This window comes from Dipodomys ordii, unplaced genomic scaffold (genome assembly GCF_000151885.1).
Source record: "Dipodomys ordii isolate 6190 unplaced genomic scaffold, Dord_2.0 Scaffold8, whole genome shotgun sequence".
Taxonomy (NCBI): Eukaryota; Metazoa; Chordata; class Mammalia; order Rodentia; family Heteromyidae; genus Dipodomys; species Dipodomys ordii.
In genome coordinates, this window is record NW_012267224.1 from 33530433 (window position 1) to 33549208 (window position 18776).

The window sequence follows — 18776 nt, forward strand, 5'->3', positions numbered from 1 at the left end:
GAAGGAGGCTACAATGCTTGATAAGAAATGTACTCATTATCTTGCCCATGTAATTGTAACCCCACTGTACAGTATTTTCACAATTAAAAAATAAAATAATATAATAAAAAAATTACTGAGGGCTAGGAAAGTGGCTCAGTGGTAGAGTGCTTGCCTTGCATGCCTGAGGCCCTGGGTTCGATTTCTCAGCACCACATAAGCAAAAAGAAAAAAGCCCGAAGTGGCACTGTGGCTTAAGTGGTAGAGGGCTAGCCTTGAGCTGAAGAGCTGAGGGACAGAGCCCAGGCCCAGAGTTCAGGCCCCACGACTGGACCCACCCAAAAAAAATTACTGAATACAAATTGAAAAAAATGTGCAAGTTTTAATGTTTTTTTTCAACAAACTTATACTCCATGAGAGTAAATAAGGAGTAGATGGGGAATTAGAAATGCATGAGATTGTCTATTTTCAACTATCATTAATTCTTTGAAAAATTATTGATTAAACATTTTTCATGAAGCAGCTATTCTTCTAAACATGACACTACATTGTAACCACATGACATGTTTGTTTTGCTAGGCAAGGATTGCAAGCAGTTGAAGACAGACTAGCAATCAAGTGACAATTTGAAAGTATAACGTAAAGGGCTTTATGATAGAGTAGTTACTTACCAATAATAGAAAAATAATTTATAGCACTGGGTTACAGAAAATCTCACTAAAGAAAATATGATCTTCCTAGAACTTTGAGTTATAGAACTACAGATTACATAGTAATGATTGGTAAAAAAATAAATAAACAAAAACAAAAGGATGTCATTTTGTAGGCTGAAGAAAAAAAATTCTCAGTCAGACACTGGTGGCTCATGTCTGTAATCCTAGCTATTCAGGAGGCTGAGATCTGAGAATCACGTTCAAAGCCAGCCTGGGCAGGAAAGTCTGTGAGACTCTAATCTCCAGTAAACCACTAGAAACCCGGAAGTAGCACTGTGACTCAAGAGGTAGAGTGCTCGCCTTGAGCTGAAGAGCGCAAGGATATCGCCCAAGCCCAGAGTTCCAGCTCCACGACCAACAAAAAAAAAAATTCTCATTCTCTGTCTCTCTGTCTCTCTGTGTGTCTCTCTGTCTGTCTATCTGTCTCTGTCTCTGTCTCTGTCTCTGTCTCTCTCTCTCACGTGTAAGAAGAAACTCTAGGCTTTGCATATGCTAAGCAAGTGCTCTAATACTACATCCTCAGTCCTTGTTCTTTTTCTTCACTTTGTTTCATCTTTTAAGATAAAACATCATGTTTGACTTAATTATTTTAAAGATTTTTATAGACACCTATGTATCCTCCATCTAAGTTTTAATTCTATGCAATGATTTCTATGAATATATGTCCATCCATTTCTTCATGATATTTTCTCTTTACATATTTCCACTTTACTACCCTTCCTTCCTCTCAGTTTTCTTAGGCTCTGTGGATAAGTAAAGCATAATTACATTTTATACTATCTTAGAGCTATGTACGATTTGATCTCTATAGAAATATTTATCAGCTACTTTCTTGTATCATACATTTCTTTATACCTCAATATATTTTGACCTTTTCCATGATAATAATTCAGTAAATATTTATTTTTAAAATAATGTAAACAACACTAACCAGATCTAATTCCCACCACTTGCCCAGTGCTTCGAGTTCTTGTTGAAAGAGTGTTCTCAACAAATTCCTTTTGAATAAATAAAGAAAGGAGTTGGAGTTTATGAATATAAAATCAGCTTTTGGTGAATTGGGCATTCATTTCCTAATCAAGGCATAGAAAGTGTTTAGTAGGAAATGAATTCATCAAAAGTTTGAAGGAATGAACATATGTGTAAATGTGACATTATAATGGCTTGACTGAAATTATCTCAGATAAATGTTCAAAGCAACCAGATGCCCTATAAATAAAGAATGGATCAAGAAAATGTGACAGATAGATGGATAGACAGATTGATTGATTGATAAATGTTAGATGATAGATAATTCATATTAAACACAATTGAATTTTATTCACTGGAATTGTATCCATTTATCAGGAAGAATGAAATCATGTCTATCACAGGGAAAGAGATGTATCTAGAGTAATTAATATTGAGAAAAATATGAGTGAACTAGATGAGGATATTAGACCTAAAACATAAACATAAATGTAAGCACATGCATAGTTATATGAATATATCAAACTAAAAAGTATGGTAAATACAGGAGTGGAAATCTAGTTGAATTGGGAGGAGCTAGATGAATGGGAAAATAATTGAAGGACAAATACAGACTTCTGACTCAATGATGTTCATGATATAGAACTAGGAAATGTGATGGAACTGGTCAGGGAAGGGACAGGTGGGAGAGGAGCAAATGATGGGAGAAGTGATTGATCAAGTTGTGTTACACATATAAATGGAATGGAAACCCCTTCCACAACTTTTTGCACATCTGAGACAAGGGCTTTACCACCAAGCGACATCCCCAGCGATTAGCTTTTACATATCAGGCTGTTGATATTTCATTTCCAGGACTACATTTGTCACTGGCCAGGCTAATTTTATTGGTGAGTTTTGGTTTTGATTTCTCTTTTTGTAGTTTACATCTTTCTATCATTCTGTAGGTGACAGTCACAGTGTAATTTCTTTTGATATTCTCAAGTCCATGACAATAACTTGTTGGGGTTTGTTCCCCTGAATGTATGTTTAGACAAAATAAGCAGTACATCAAGATTCAAAATATAATTAGCTTAAAAAAATCCTCTTCTTTGTCACTTTGTCTGGATGAGAATTTTTCTATTAAAAAAAACTTTTTATTATGGAAAAAACCCCACTAAATATGTTATTTTACATGTCTTAAGATAATAGCCATTAGAAGTTCAAATTTTTCAGAACCTAGAAAAAGGAAATGCCCTTTAGTTAATCCAGTAAAAAACAAGATAGAGGAAAACAAAAGATTACAGATTATTTACACTCAAGGACAAAATATTTAAAGCATGAAGATTAGCATGTGGCACTAGACACATATTTAACCATTGTATCAAAAAGGAATTACAATACATTTGTCTATATGTCCTGGGTTTTTATGTTACTTCTGTTCAGATTGTGTGGCATGAATTTATATTTGCACCATTATATAAATCATCCCTGGTAAAGGAATCCTGACTGAAGAAATAACACAAGAACACAGGCATTGCTGGTGTTGCTGGACTTGAAATTTTTTTGGTGCAATATTTTAATGTCTTATACCCAGAGCTAATTTAAAACCTTATCTATATTATTAGTTGTTTTGTTTGTTTTTTGTTTTGTTCTGTTCTGTTTTTGTCGGTCATAGGATTTGAACTCTGCGCCTGGGCACTGTCCCCCAACCATTCACCTCAAGGTTAGTGCTCTATCACTTTGAGCCACAGTGCCACTTCCGGTTTTGTGGTGGTTTGGTGGTTTATTGGAGATAAGAGTCTCAGAGACTATTCTACCTCCTTTGAACCATGATCTTTAGATCTTAATCTCCTGAGTAGCTAGGATTACAGACAAGAGTCATGGGTACCTCGCTTCTGTTTTATGTTTATTTGCTTGTTTGTTTTTTGGGGGGTTGCCCTTGTTTTAGATACTAAATTTATATGAATGAGCTAATGCTCTGGTAGCTTCTCAAATTGTATGGCTTTCTCTTGGGAACTCATTTATTCATAGATAAGTAAATGAGCTTATAATTTACTCAGTCTTTTATCTCATAGACACATTCATGTTTTCTCCACAAATTGACCTTTAATTTGAAACAAAACATTCATAAACATCAGTAAATATATTCACTTACATAATTGAGAGCAATTAATCTCTCCTACATGACAAATTAAGAAAAATAATAAAAAAATAGGAATAAAGAAGAACAAAGTGGCAAAAAATGAAAACAATGTCCAACAAATTGGGGAGAGAGTAAGAATGATCACAGTAGAAACGAATTAAACAAAAAATGTAATATATAGAAGATACCCATCAAAGTACTTTTGTCATTGTTAAATATATTGTCTTTTCTCTATAATGTGTTTGACCTTTCAGCTCTAAGGGTTTCTTCATAGCTTTGACATGTGTAAAAAAATTACTTTAAACAGAGGGGGAAACTAAATGGAAAATTATTTTGTCAGCCCAAAATTCATCTGAAGGCTTTTCAAAAGCCTGTTGTACTCTATGGCCCTACTATATTGTTCCTACTGTGTCTCTTGTTTCTTTCATAGTATGTTCTTTTCAATTGAAGAATAAACCTGAAGATCTCTCAGCATTCCCTGTAATACTGCTGGTTCTTTTGGCTACCTATCATTTCCAACCTGACAGGAAAATTGCAGTTATTGAAATGTCACTTTGGACACTTTTGTTCTTTGAGAAAGTCAGAAAGGTAATTAAAGGCAAACAGTAAATAAACTCACAGAGCCTCTAAGCCTAATGTGTCTGTCTCCACAGCTTTCAATGACTTTTGTTTGAAAGAAGCTTATAACCATGCTGAATAATGCCACATCAATAACAGGCAGTGCTGAAATAGAATGAGATCTTGGATTGTATTGCTTTGTCTTTCTTGGTATTGGAGGAACATTGAAAATAGAAGCTAAGTAAATGTGCTCGTAGCTCCTTATGGAAAAATAAAGTCTCATTGTTCATTTTCAATATTGATAGTTTGTGGACCCTAAGCCCTCAATTGAAAACATAGTAAAATTCTTTGTAATACATTATCATAAGCGAGTTGAATATTAAAATATGATTTGAAGACACTGAATTTACACTTTTATGTGCAAAGTTTTCTTTTATCTGAAATATTCTCCACACTCCATTTAATGATATACGTATTGTCTCAAAGAAAACAATACATTAAAAAATATCAATTAACATTGTGAATTTGTAATGGAAAACACATTAACTGGAACTGGTAAGAATGACATTTTGGTTTGAACCTAATATTCTGCACAGCTAAAGCAAGTCTGACACCTAGTGGACGAATTGCATCACTGGTAAAATAGTCCATACCTAATCAAAGATGACAGCTATGTAACTATTTTCACAGGTCCTCAACTGCAAAATTTTTGAATGATAATTGAACTGAATTCTCACTAATGTACACTGACATATTAAATTACTTGTAGTCTTTGATACCTGTATGTGCATGAGTATGATCGAAACAAATAAGGGCATAAGGATGATGGCAAGTCATTGAGAATATAAAAAGTCAATAAAATTTGTCAGGTAATCAGCAATGCATCAACTAGTTAATAAACAGTAATGTATCTTCACATTTGCCCTCTTGGATATTTCTGTTTGCCATGGACTGAAATTATTTGAAAACCTCCCGGAGCCATAAGTCTAATGCAGAACATTGACCTACTTCTCCTTTGCCCACTTCCTATCCAAGTCATTAAAAATCCTCATCTCCTTCCTCACTGAAGTTTTGCTAAAAAGTAAACTTGTTTTACCAGAGTCTGAAAATAAATATGCAAATTCATTGCCAGTCTCTCAAAGGAAAGTGTAAGAAATGTTTTATTCATCTCTATTCCCAGTACACACAACTTGGAAATTAATAAGATGTTTAGGAAATTATTGGTACACATGTTAATATATCCATAGTTTAAAACCTCTGCTCTATAAAGCTTTGCCAAAGACAGGCTTTCATGCTATCTGTGAACTTTACATATATATGTGATTTGTATACTTTTGTGTATACTGTTCTGACAACAGATGGGATAAACATATGATAATATATTCTAATCTCTTCCCCAATATTAGATTTCTTAATACTTGCCTGATTTCTAACATCCGAATCTTATTTTTTACATAGTCACTACATGTGATGATGAACAAAGATCTCCGTTCTCATAGCAATAGTAAATCCATAAAAGTCTTGGCCATTTAGCTTTGAAAATAAATTTAATTGGTTGTTTTTGTTATATTCCTTGTTTTGTCAACATTATATCTATAGCCTGAAAATAATTGTGCAGTTCAATTAATGATGCAGTTTTTACTGTTACCATCCAATCCTCTGTTTGCAGGTGTAGTTACTTCAACTACCCATTCAAGACTTACCATCCCCTGATCTCTTCCTCTTCCCCATCAATCATGGGCAATACTCCCTACAGGGCTCATTACATCACAGACAGCTCTCTCTGTCATTACACAACCTCTCTTACTCTATATTGGACCTATTGTTCTGTCAGCTTCTCACTGATCCTTTCTCTACTGGACAAAATCAAGATTTCTAGATATTGGTATCAAATTGAAAAGAAACTGGATTGTAACCCACTTTCCTCAGTTACATGGCTTTTATGAATAACATTGTGTCTCAACTTCCTTGTGATATGTAGTTATTGTCTCAGGGGTAAAGCTGTAAGTTGGACATTCAATGTCTCCCAAAAGCCATATGTTAAGGCTCAGTTAACATTGTTGTACATTGGGTACATTCTGGAGCAGTGAAGAGGTAGGTAATACTGAAAAATCTACACATCATTGAGAATGTGCCACGAGGTGAAAAGGTTTGGCCAACATCCCCGTACATGAGGGACTAACCACAGCCTAAAATGACAGGTGCCAATGGAAGAACCACTATAAAACACAAACTGTGGAAAACATCCAACTTTATTCTTCAAAAATTGCTCGTTTCAGGGCTTTCCTTATAACAACAGTAAGTGTTTAATCTAAAGCAATACATAGAAAATAATTACTCAATAACGACTGAATGCTTTTTTCACTAGTAAAAATTCATCACACTTTAAACTTTAACAAATAATTCACTACCTTCTTTAGGCTCAAATCTTCTCTGTCCTTAGGCTCTATCATTATATTTACAGATACTTTGTTTTGCTTAGTTATCTTAAGCTTTGATTTTTATCTAATTTAAATTAGCATTTACTCATTTTTACTTCTTTATTTTTGGAATACTGTAATTAAACTCAGGTGCTTGTACATTCTAGTCTGGCCATTCTACCATTTAAGCCAACATCTGGATTTTTTTGCTGGCTATTCTGGAGATGGTATCTAAGTGAACTTTTCCTGGCCAATCTGACTTCAAACTGCAATCCTCCAAACCACAGCCTCCTGAGTAAATAGGATTACTGGTGTAAGCGAATGACATCCCACCATCATTAACTCTTGGGAAAAACTCTATCTCAGTGTCTTTTTTTCTTTTTCTTTTTCTTGTCAGTCATGGGGCCTGAACTCTGGGTCTGGGCACTGTCCCTCAGCTCTTCAGCTCAAGGCTAGCGCTCTACCACTTGAGCCACAGTGCTACTTCCAGTTCTGTGGTGGTTAATTGGAGGTAAGTGTCTCATGGATTTTCCTGTCCAGGCTGGTTTTGAACTGTGATGCTCAGATCTCAGTCCCCTGAGTAGCTAGGATTGCAGGCATGAGCCACTAGCAACAGGCAGTTTCTTATGCTTATACACACATTTTCTACTACGGTTCCAACCCACCTACCCAAATCCAATGATCTTCTCAGAACAATATTTTGGTTATCTACGAGAATAATAGTCAAATCATGGTTCCCAGTAAGCAAGAGCAATAGAATCTGGGAGACCTCCTCTTCTGAGCGCTTGGGTAGCAGGGTATCCTGCCTTTGCTACAGCCAATCACACATCGGTTTCCTTGAGTCAGTTAGTGAACATGGAGTTCTCTCTTTCTGAAATATTTACACACACACACACACACACACATATTTTGGCAAAGAATTTGCCCTCAAATTTCTGCTCAAATGAAAATGACAAGTCATTACCATTGCCTTACTTTTTCTTATTTAATATTGACTTAAATATTTTCATTTTTCCACCCTTAAGCATACATGCCTTAGAGGGAACGCCTTGAAAGTACAATTAAGCACAATATTTACCATGATTAGCACATTAATTGCATAAAAACATGAACATTACAATGACTTTGCAACATAGTTTTGCAGCCTTAAAATCAGGAATGAATTGTGTTCACAATGAGATAATATAAGAAAACATTAAAAGTGGACCACAATTGAAAAGGGGGTTAGAGGCTTTACTTTGCCTCTCACAAAGCTTAAAACATGTAAATTACAAAATCAATATATTTGAACTTGGAAAGCAAATCAAGTAACTGCTCTTCAGAGCTTTCTAAATGCCATCTTGTATATGCAGGGCCTGGCCAGAATGAATTCACTCGTTCTTACGCAGTACCCATTTTGCCATTTAATGTCAGGCATCTAGCATTTCCCAAGGCCTGAAACTAGAGTCTCTTTTATGATTACATTCGAATAATTTTAAATCTGATATTCAGATATGCTTTTTACTCGTTAATTAGGAAATGCAGTGTATATTTTGCTAGAATATTTTTCCTCAATATGTTGTAGTTTTTGTGTCTCTCAAAGTTAAATATTTTCTACAGAAGTCAGGTATTCTACCTAGTAGGTCTTGTCATTCCAGGAGCCAGTGTGAAAACAATAGAGGTCTATTGTCTTTGATAATTTAATGGAGACACCACAGCAAAGGGAAAGTGAGCTTTGGGACACCATAAGTTTGAGACACGGAATAAAACAAAATGGAACTTGAGCTCCAGATTACAAACTACTGACTACAGGAGTTTGGACAAGTTATATAACTTCTCCAAACCTCAACTTATTTACATAATAAATGTAAGTACTCACTATGTATACACATATACTTGATGTTATTAATAGAATTAAGTAAGGGAAAATGCATGAGAGGTATAATACCTGGAATATGATAGTTTATTATAATATGGTACTATGGTACTGTAATTTATGATAGTATATGTGTGAGAAAGCTGTTTAAAATTGGCGGTGGATACATGTCTCAGTAGAACACCAGCCAATTAGGTTCTGAGTTCAAGTCCCAGTCTTGGATCAAAAACAAAAACAAAGAAAGAAATAAAAAAAAATAAAGGAAGGAAGGAAGGAAGGAGGGAAGGCAGGCAGGCAGGCAGTTTAAAAAAAAGAAAGAAAGAAAAAAGAAGATCACACTCCCCACATTAGTAAAATAAACATTGTGATTATTGACAAGAAGTAGGAGATCCTGACCTGAATAAGCAAGGGTAAAGAGTCTTGTTTAGATTCAAGAGAATTGTTTGACCAGTTCATATCAAGCAAACACAGAAATTCAGACCAAACAAATACGAAAAACAAGCGTTCAGCTTTTTTTTAGTTTCTAATGAGTGTGCCCTTTATTTAGCACGGGGGCATGGGAAGGGCAATAAAGTGCTTTTACACTCGGTTTTTTACAAAAATTGCTCTCCTGGGCTGGGAAGGTGGCTCAGTGGTAGAGTGCTTGCCTTGCTTGCCTGAGGCCCTGGGTTTGATTCCTCAGCACCACATAAGCAGAAAAAGCCGGAAATGGCACTGTGGCTCAAGTGGTAGAGCCCTACTAGCCTTGAGTTTAACAGCTGAGGGACAGTGCCCAAGCCCAGAGTTCAGGCCCCACAACCCCTCCACGCCCCCCCCCCCCCCCATTGCTTTCCTAGCAGTGGGGACCAAGGAGCAACACCTGAGATGGAGGACCATGGAAGATATGGCTCAGTCCCGTCCCCTATAGGATCGATGGCAGCAGCTCAGATAGAAGATGATTGAGGAGGCAGACAAGGGACAGAAGAAATGATGCTGCGGTGGGCCTGGAATTGGGGGAGGGTCATGAAGGCAAAGTTCTAGAATGGGTAGCCTGGTGTAGGTGAGCTATACAAAATGACAGTCAAGATCTTGAGTCATTTCCAGAGTCCCTTTACTTCCCTATCTCTCCTTTGTCCTTAAGACATCTCACAAACTTCTACAAAAGGGCTGGAGGTGCAGTTGAGTGGTAGGTCATTTGCCAAGAAAAAAAAGATAAAGAAAAGGAAAAAAAAGATTCTGAAGGAAACGCCATGCTCTACTCTGGCTTTGTCCTCTCCTGGAGGCCCTGCCTCTCTCAGGTGTGGCAAATTCATGTCGCGGAGGTTACCTGGAGCTCTGGCTAGCTGAGCACCCCTCCCAAGGAGGCACAAGCCAGGGCATTGTTCCCTTGCACAAAGGATGCATCAACACCCCCTGCAGCAGCCCTGAAAATCTGGATCTTGTTGCCAAGGTTGCGTGTCCCAGTCCATCACGTGGGCCTTCACTCAGGTTTGCTCCCATTCCCAGAGCCATAAGGTTTCCTCTGGCTATTCTGTCGCATTCCGGTCCCTGGCTCCTTCTCTGAGCTCTTCCAGTGCGACCAAGGTTTCAGCTTTTTATCGATTCTTTTCTGTGTATTTGTTTGCTTTATTGGTCGTGGGGGTTGAACTCAGGGCCTGCGTGCTGTGTCTGATCTTTTTCACTCAAGATTAGCCCTCTACCATGTTGAACCACAGCACTGCTTCCAGTTTCTGTTGGTTAATTGGAAATAAGAGTTTCATGGACTTTCCTTCCCTGGGCTGGCACTAAACTGCGATCCTTGGATCTCAGCCTCTGGAATAGCTTCGATTACAGGCGCAAGCTACCGGAACCAGGCTTTTTTAATGTTTGGAAACTTGCATCTTGTATACACATTTATCTAATGTGGAGAGGGGAAGGAGAATAACAAAAGGCTGAAACAAGAACACAGGATAACCCATTGCAACAATGATACTCACAAGATTCTATGTTAGAAATGAACTTTACAGCTTGGTTGCGGGGAGGAGTGGGGGAGGTGGGGGAGAGAAGGGATAGTAGGGAAAAAAAAGGAGGGGTAACAATGTGCGACAAGAACTGTACTTATTACCTTACTCATGTAACTGTAACCCCTCTGTAAGCATCTTTACAATAAAATAAAATTTAAAAAGATTGTACCCTACTATTTAAAGATCAGTATCTTTGTAGATTGACAAATGATTCAGATGCCAGTTCTGTAACATCTTTTATTTATGTTACTGATAATACAATTAAAACCCCTTGAGCCTGGAATATTCATCTATAAATTGGAGTAGATATTATGTTCTTCATACATTTGATACATAGATTAAAATAAGACAGATGAAATTATAGATATGGCGTTCATACTAAAGATAATCGCTATTTTTTTTTCGTTTCCAGGCTCACAGGCTTACAAGGGATTACAAAAAATTCCTCCACGACACTGATGAAACTTGACAGAGTTTTCACGATTGAAATTATATGAAACTTCAAAATGGACAAAATGATGGACAGTTCTTCCTTTTCTCTGAAAACAAGATCACAACTTTCCTTCATCTGAATGCTATTAGGCACACACAGAATTTCTGCTGTGACCTAATGAGGTATGCAAAGCTCTGCCTTACTTTAATAATACAGTTCCCAGATGCATCTGAGCAGTAATTATACACTTATACACAAAACATGCCATGCATTGTAATAAAACATTAATACTCACTCACACTACCACATAGCAAAGTGCTGCTTGTACTATTATTTTCAGCTTATTTCATTTAATTGTGGACTAAGTCCTACAATGTTTGTTCTTTAAAAGTATGATTTTTATGCTGTAAAACTGTGATACTCATATAAGTATGAATCTATAAAGAATTTAGTTCAACTCATTCATATAGAAATGAACAATATGACAAACCTGGTTCACACCACATTTGTACTATCTGTATGTTATTAAGTATTATAATAAATAACTGAAAGCTGTTCATGTGATTAATATCCTATGTGAAAATAAACTATACATTTTGAAATAATCTTTTCCACTGGACAGAAACCATTTGCATCTACACCAGATAAATGCTTACAGGTAACCAGGAACTTAAGTAATTTGGGGACATTTAAAAATTACTAAGATGGTGGGGCTGGGAAGGTGGCTCAGTGGTAGAGCACTTGCCTTGCATGCTCGAGGCCCTGGGTTCGATTCCTCAGCACCACATGAGAAAAAAGCCGGAAGTGGCGCTGTGGCTAAGTGGTAGAGAGCTAACCTTGAGCTGAAGAGCTGAGGGGCAGCGCCCAGGCCCAGAGTTCAGGCCCCACGACCGGACCCCCCCAAAAAAAATTACTAAGATGGCCAGGAGCCAGTGGCTTACGTGTATATTCCTAACTACTCAGGAGGCTGAGATCTGAGGATCAGGGTTCAAAGCCAACCCCGGGCAGGAAAGTCTGTGAGACTCTTTTTTTTTTTAATTAATAAGTTTTTTTTTTAATGTGAAAATACCCTACAGAGGGGTTACAATTACATGAGCAAGGTAATGAGTACATTTCTTAACAAGCGTGCCTGTCTCCTCCTTTGTTTCCATCCCTGCCCTCCACCACTCCCCGCCAAAGTTGTAAAGTTCGTTTTCAACATAACAACTTGTACATCTCATTATTGCAGTGGGTCCACCTGTATCCCTATTTAAACAATTTGTTTTTTCCCTTCCCCTCCACAAATTATACCAACATCAAATACAGTGAAAACAAGGATATACAGTGAGGAAGGGACATACAAAGCAACAAAAAATCATCTTATAAATATGTTAGAAATAATAGCAAGAAAGAAAAACCATTTGAGTCTTTATCATCAACTTATCTGACAGTTTCTGCTTGTCTCAGACATATACTAGTTATTGCAAATAAGGGAAACCATAGGACCTATGTTTCTTTGGGCCTGGCTTACTTCACTTAATATAATTTTTTCCAAGTCTTTCCATTTCCTAACAAATGGGGCAATGTCATTCTTCGCTTTTTTCGCTTTTTTTTCTTTTTCTTTGGCAATGTCATTCTTATCTCCAATAAACCACCAGAAAACCTGAAGTGGCACTGTGGTTCAAGTGGTAGACTGCTATCCTTGAGCTGAAGAGCTGAGGGATAGTGCCCAGTCCCAGAGTTCAAGTCCATGACTGACCAAAAAAGAAAAACTCCTAAAATGTATAGCTAAAATCCCAGTAATTGGAGAGGAGAAACAGGAGGATTACAAGTTTGAACCCAGCATAATAAAGTACTGTCCTAAAAATAAAATAATGAATGAATAGTGTAAGAACAAGGAGATAAATAAATAGTTGAGCTGTCCTTAGTCTTTCATTTTTTAATACTTTATAGAATGTCATGTCAATAGTCATAGAATATACATTTAAAAATATTGTATCTACTTTATTGCTTTTTTGTTGCTTCATTGTTGATTACAACACAGCTTTTCTATCAATTAACCTGAGGACAAAAACTCTTTATCGGAATATATTGAAATTGTATTTACAGTATAGCTAAATATATTCATATGACATGTTACATTATTTATAAAAATTAAACTGATGCAATTTTTTCAAGAAACCACACTTCACCATTTGGTAATTCCATATTTATTTATTTATTTATCTATCTATGTATTTATTTATTTTGTTGGTCATGGGGCTTGAACTCTGGGCCTGAGCGCTGTCCCTCAGCTCTTCAGCTCAAGGTTAGCGCTCTACCACTTGAGCTACAGCGCCACTTCAGGTTTTCTGGTGGTTTATTGGAAATAAGAGTTTCACCACTTTTCCTGCCCAGGCTGGCTTTGAACCATGATCCTCAGATCTCAGCCTCCTAAGTAGCTAGGATTACAGGTGTGAGACACTGGCACCTGGGTCATATTTTATTTTAAATAAATTGGTGGTGATCTTTTTAAAAGTTCTTATATTCCATGAGGAATCTTGGCCGGTGATTTTTTTTTCCCCTTAAAGTCTACTGCTCTTATCAAACTCAAATTAATTGATCTTATTTTTTAAATGAATTATGTTTGCCATTAAAACCAAAAGTAACTACAAAGACATTTATTGTAAATAAAAGATATCTATGTTGATACTAGTTATTTCCACTTTAGTTGCTGTTGACTTGCTTTATTTTTATCAATCAAAGAAAAAAGTTCTTTTCATTGATTTAAATATGATTGAAATTATCAACCTACACTGCAAGTTAATTTCTTACCTTTTAGTTTGTTTATATACAATTCAATTGTAGTTTACTATATAGAAATACAAAATATGGAGACAGCCTAAGAGTAATGGCTTCTTCTTATGTGACAGTTATAATAATATCATAATTTAGTATTTGTCTACTAATGTAATCCATGGCATTTATGAATGATTTTAATTGACTGATTGTTCTCCTAATTACTAACCAGGCTTTTAGTGATACAGAATTAAGGTACAATGTATTTTACTGTGTTCTTAGAGATAGAAAATTCTTAGTATTCTCCAAAATATGTTTGAGATTCTTCCTACATTAAAGTATATTCTATTAATTTTTTTAGGTTTGTCATTAGGATCAAAGAAATTTTTAGTCTGAATGTAGTAAGTAGATTTAAAATACATATTAAAGTACATTTTCCCCCATATTTAGGCAAATTTTATCTAGGAATACTACCCATTTTTCCATGAATGTTGAAGATTTGATATTTCCTTGTTGCAATGAATTTGGCCTGTTGAGCTATGGTTACTGTTCTACTTACTCCTTTGGGGGATGTCAAATAATACTGCTTTTTTATTAGGTGCACATTTAAATTAAATAATTATTATGTTTTTCTGGCTTCAGGGTTCCAATTGGCATGTCACACTCACTCTTCCCTAGAGTGGAAATAAATTTGGATTCTATGAAATAGAAAATGTACATATTTGAAAGTGGCAATGGCAAGTAAACATGAACTATCTAACAAAAAGTTGTTACACATTTAAAAATAAATTATCTAGACGAAATTCGAAGCCACAAATGTTTTTCTTTTAATTTTAGAGCTTAATCACTCAAGATCAAATTTCTTCTTCTTGTTTTGTCATTAAGCCATATATCTTATAGTTCATACCAAGAAAAGGAATTATAACAAAAATAACTATTAAATCTACAAATTCCACAATACTATGCTTTATTTTGGACTCGTGTGTGTGTGTGTGTGTGTGTGTGTGTGTGTGTGTGTGTGAGTTTAATTCTAAGTAAAATAAAGAGTGAAGATTGAGACATTCAGAGACAAGTAATTAGAGCTTTCTTTTCAGGAAAAAAACTGAATATTAGAAATTAAAAGCAAACAAAAAATGCTGCAAACTAATTTCTCTTTTGTCTTTTTATCTATTCAATTTCTTTTATTTTCAGTTATCGTTTACTTCCTTGTTCTCATTTGGCAATTTTCTATAGTGCTTTAAATTTGTTGGCCCTTTGTTCAAGCATCTCTTCCCTACTGTGCCTTATTCTTAATTTTCTTGTCCTAATCCATTATATGCAAATGATCATTATAATCTAATTCCTTTGATTTCATCATAAAAATCAACAATTTTCTTTATCAGAAACACTATACTATGTTAAACAGTGGAACAAAAAATTAAGAATCAGATTGAAATTTTTAGCAATAATATTAAACCAACTACAGTAATCACATTGATATTTTCTCTTCTTGACTGAGTTAATGAACTTACACTGAATATTACTTTAATTAATAGTTTTTCTGAGTCCAAGGAAAGTTTCAATTTGCTGGAAGTAGTACATAAATCTCCACTTTGAACAACAGAGCCAAGGTATATAGATTTTATGTTTATTCCCAAAATGTGATAGGTATTTCTATTGTGTTCAATTTCAACAGCATGGTGGTGGTCCTTTGGTAACTGGTCTAAGTAAAAAGATATTGTTGATGTCTTTTAGACAATATTCCTTCAGAAAAGATATTTTATGTTAAAGAATTTTAAAATAAAAATAATGACTTTGTCTTCTGAGAAGTATTAGTAAGACTTATATTGACATATTAAATATAAAAATCAGTAATTAACAACTTTCATGATGACAAAGAATGCAAGTCGAGAACAACTGCATACAGAAAACATTTTACATGGAAAATGCTCAACAAATACTAGATTTAAAAATGAATGTTTGAACAATAAACCAATAGCAACAGGAAAAGACCAGTGTTCATAATTTTCTTATTTTTTTCCACATTTACCATTTTGATTTGGGAAGCACAAAAAATAAAAATAAATCAAGAAACATATTTAAGAAACCCAGATATGAGTAATAGAATTCTACTTAAATCAGCTAATTTGTTCTTTAATTGTTTTATTTTTTTTTCACACAGGGGCAAATAGAGAAGTAGAATTAGTACTGATTGTTCAACTATGAGCCCACTGGCAACGCCAGGCGCCGGTGGCTCACGCCTGAAATCCTAGCTACTCAGGAGGCTGAGATCTGAGGATCGGGGTTCAAAGCCGGCCGGGGCAGAAAAGTCCGTGAGATTCTTATCTCCAATAAACCACTAGGAAACCGGAAGTGGCACTGTGGCTCAAGCGGTAATGCGCTCCCCTTGAGTTGAACAGCGCAGGGACAGCTCCCAAGCCCAGAGTTCAAGCCCCACAACTGACAAAAAAAAGAAAGAAAGAAAAGAAAAGGAAAAAAGAGCCTATGGGCAGTCAATACCAATACAGCTCTTTTGTCATTTACAACTATCACAAAATCATATATTTTCTTTTTTAATCTCACAGATGACATATGAAAAATCCTAGGAAAAGAAATCCCTAAAAAAAAACTGACAATAGAAATTCCTATTTTGATGTTTACCAAGTAAGTTTGTCAGTTATTTCAATGTTCATTGTTTAAACTTGAAAGACTACTTGTTAAAGAATGCTTGTTAATATTTACTCAGTAATTTCATGGATGGCTCTCTTCAGAAATCACCTGTTGTGTCCTACAAGTATATCATATCATAAAGTGCCACAATTTTGTACCACGTGTAGTGAGATCCTAGACAGCAAGTTATATCTTATCCCTTTGGTATATAAAATGGGTCAGGAGTACAACGAGGTTATTTAATCATTCTAGAACTCCATTTTGAAATCTCCAATAAATTAGTGGCAACATGGTAAGAAAGATGGTTGTAAAAGTTAAATTTCCAAATGCATTAAAACAGTTATAATAATGTCTGCTGCCCAGTTAAGGTTACATGAAATTTTAAAGTAGTCATCATTATTATTTATGTAGTTAAAAGGTTAACTTTATTATAAAATAGTAGCCTAGTAGCCTCATGCAACATTCACTCTCTCTCTCTCTCTCTCTTTCTCTCTCTCTCATTGTGTGTGACCCCTTCGGGTCAAACATTGGAGATTATATGGGTAAAATTAGGAAGAAAAGTCATATAAAATAGTGTTATCCCTATGTAAATGTTATATTCACTTTGTATATAACCTTAGAGGTAATTTTTCAGGGTGGGGGGGCTGGTACTGGTCCTGGGGCTTCAACTCATGATCTGAGTGCTATGCCTGAGCTTTTTTGCTCAAGGGTAGCACTCTACCACTTGAGGCCCCATTCTATATACACCATTTTTGGTGATTAATTGGAGATAAGAGTTTCAAACATTTTCCTACCTGGTCTGGCTTCAAACTGTGATCCTTAGGCCTTATCCTCCTGAATTGTTAGGATCCTCAGATGTACTTTTTAATAAAACACACACCTAAATATCTTCTATTCCCACTCTAAATCTGAAGATTTACTTGAATTATGACATAAATTCTCTTTTAGAAGAGATTTCTAAAAATTAGGATATGTAATAAGCATAAAATAATAAAACATTATCTATATTCATTATACTTCACTAGACTAGAAGACATTACTAATAACTTAAAGGACATTTCCATTTAAAACACAATGTTATTTCTGAAAGCAATTACATATTTGACCCATTCTTTTCTTCGAGTGTGGTATATAGTTAAGTTCTCTGACATTACTGAGTTACGAAGATCTCTGGCAGCTCTTTACATCTAAATGTTCACTCTGACTTTCATCCGTCTGAAAAGAAACATGAAAAATGGAAGGAATAAAACAGAAAAAGAAAATAAAGCATATGTCAAGCAGTGGTCCAATCTACCAGTGCCCCAAAGTCAGAGACAAAATAGTCTAGCTCATCTCTAAAAACAAACGAACAAACAAAAACATTGTTTTTTCCAACACTGATTAGTAAGGAAATAGTACAGAAAATCCTTTTTTGATCTCTCAATGCTGTTATTTTTTAAGTCAATTATAATTTTAGTGAATATAAACTGTATATATCAAGAATGGTTTTATAAGCCCAGTGCTGGTGGCTCATGTTTGTAATCTTAGCTACCAGAGAATCTGAGATCTGAACATCATCCTTTGATGCCAGCCCAGGCAGGAAAGCCCATGAGACTCTTTAATAAACTACTCACAAAAAGCCAGAAGTGGAGCTGTGGCTCAAGGTAAACTGCTGGCCTTGAGCACAGAGAAGCTCAAGGACAGCCACCAGGCCCAAAGTTCAAGCCCCCACGGAGACAGTCTTAATCATTTCACATATTTTTATGTGGATTTATAAAATCTATATAGTATATGGATTTATAAAATATATTCATAAAATATATGTGAGATATTATATATGCTATATAATATATATTTTATAAAAGAGTAGCTAGCTTCCACATATGAAAGGAAGCACACAGTACTTTTTTTCCATATCTTGCTTGTTTTATGCTTAACATAATCATCTCCAGTTCCAAACATTTTCCTAAATGGCTTCATCATTTGTTCAGATATGGATGGGCATTTGGTTGATTCCCAAACTTGGATATTGTGAGAAATACATAATTAAACTAGGCAGTCAGTGATTTCTTTTGTATGATTTTTGCACAGTCTTTTGCTTTTCCCTCGTAAGTGATCCTAATGAACGAAGGAAGGAAAGATTCTTGCCTCTTTTAGTCCCAAATTTACTAATGCAGAGGTCACTTTCTGTTAAAAAAGTAAAAACAATAAAAGCACACAGATCAATAAGCAGAAAGTTTAAAAAAATTCATCCTTTGCAAAGCTGAAGGAAGGAAAATTTTCCTTTCAGTCAATAATTATAGTTTTCCTCAATGCAAATTTATTTCTCCAGAAACAAATAGGACTTTTATTTCAGT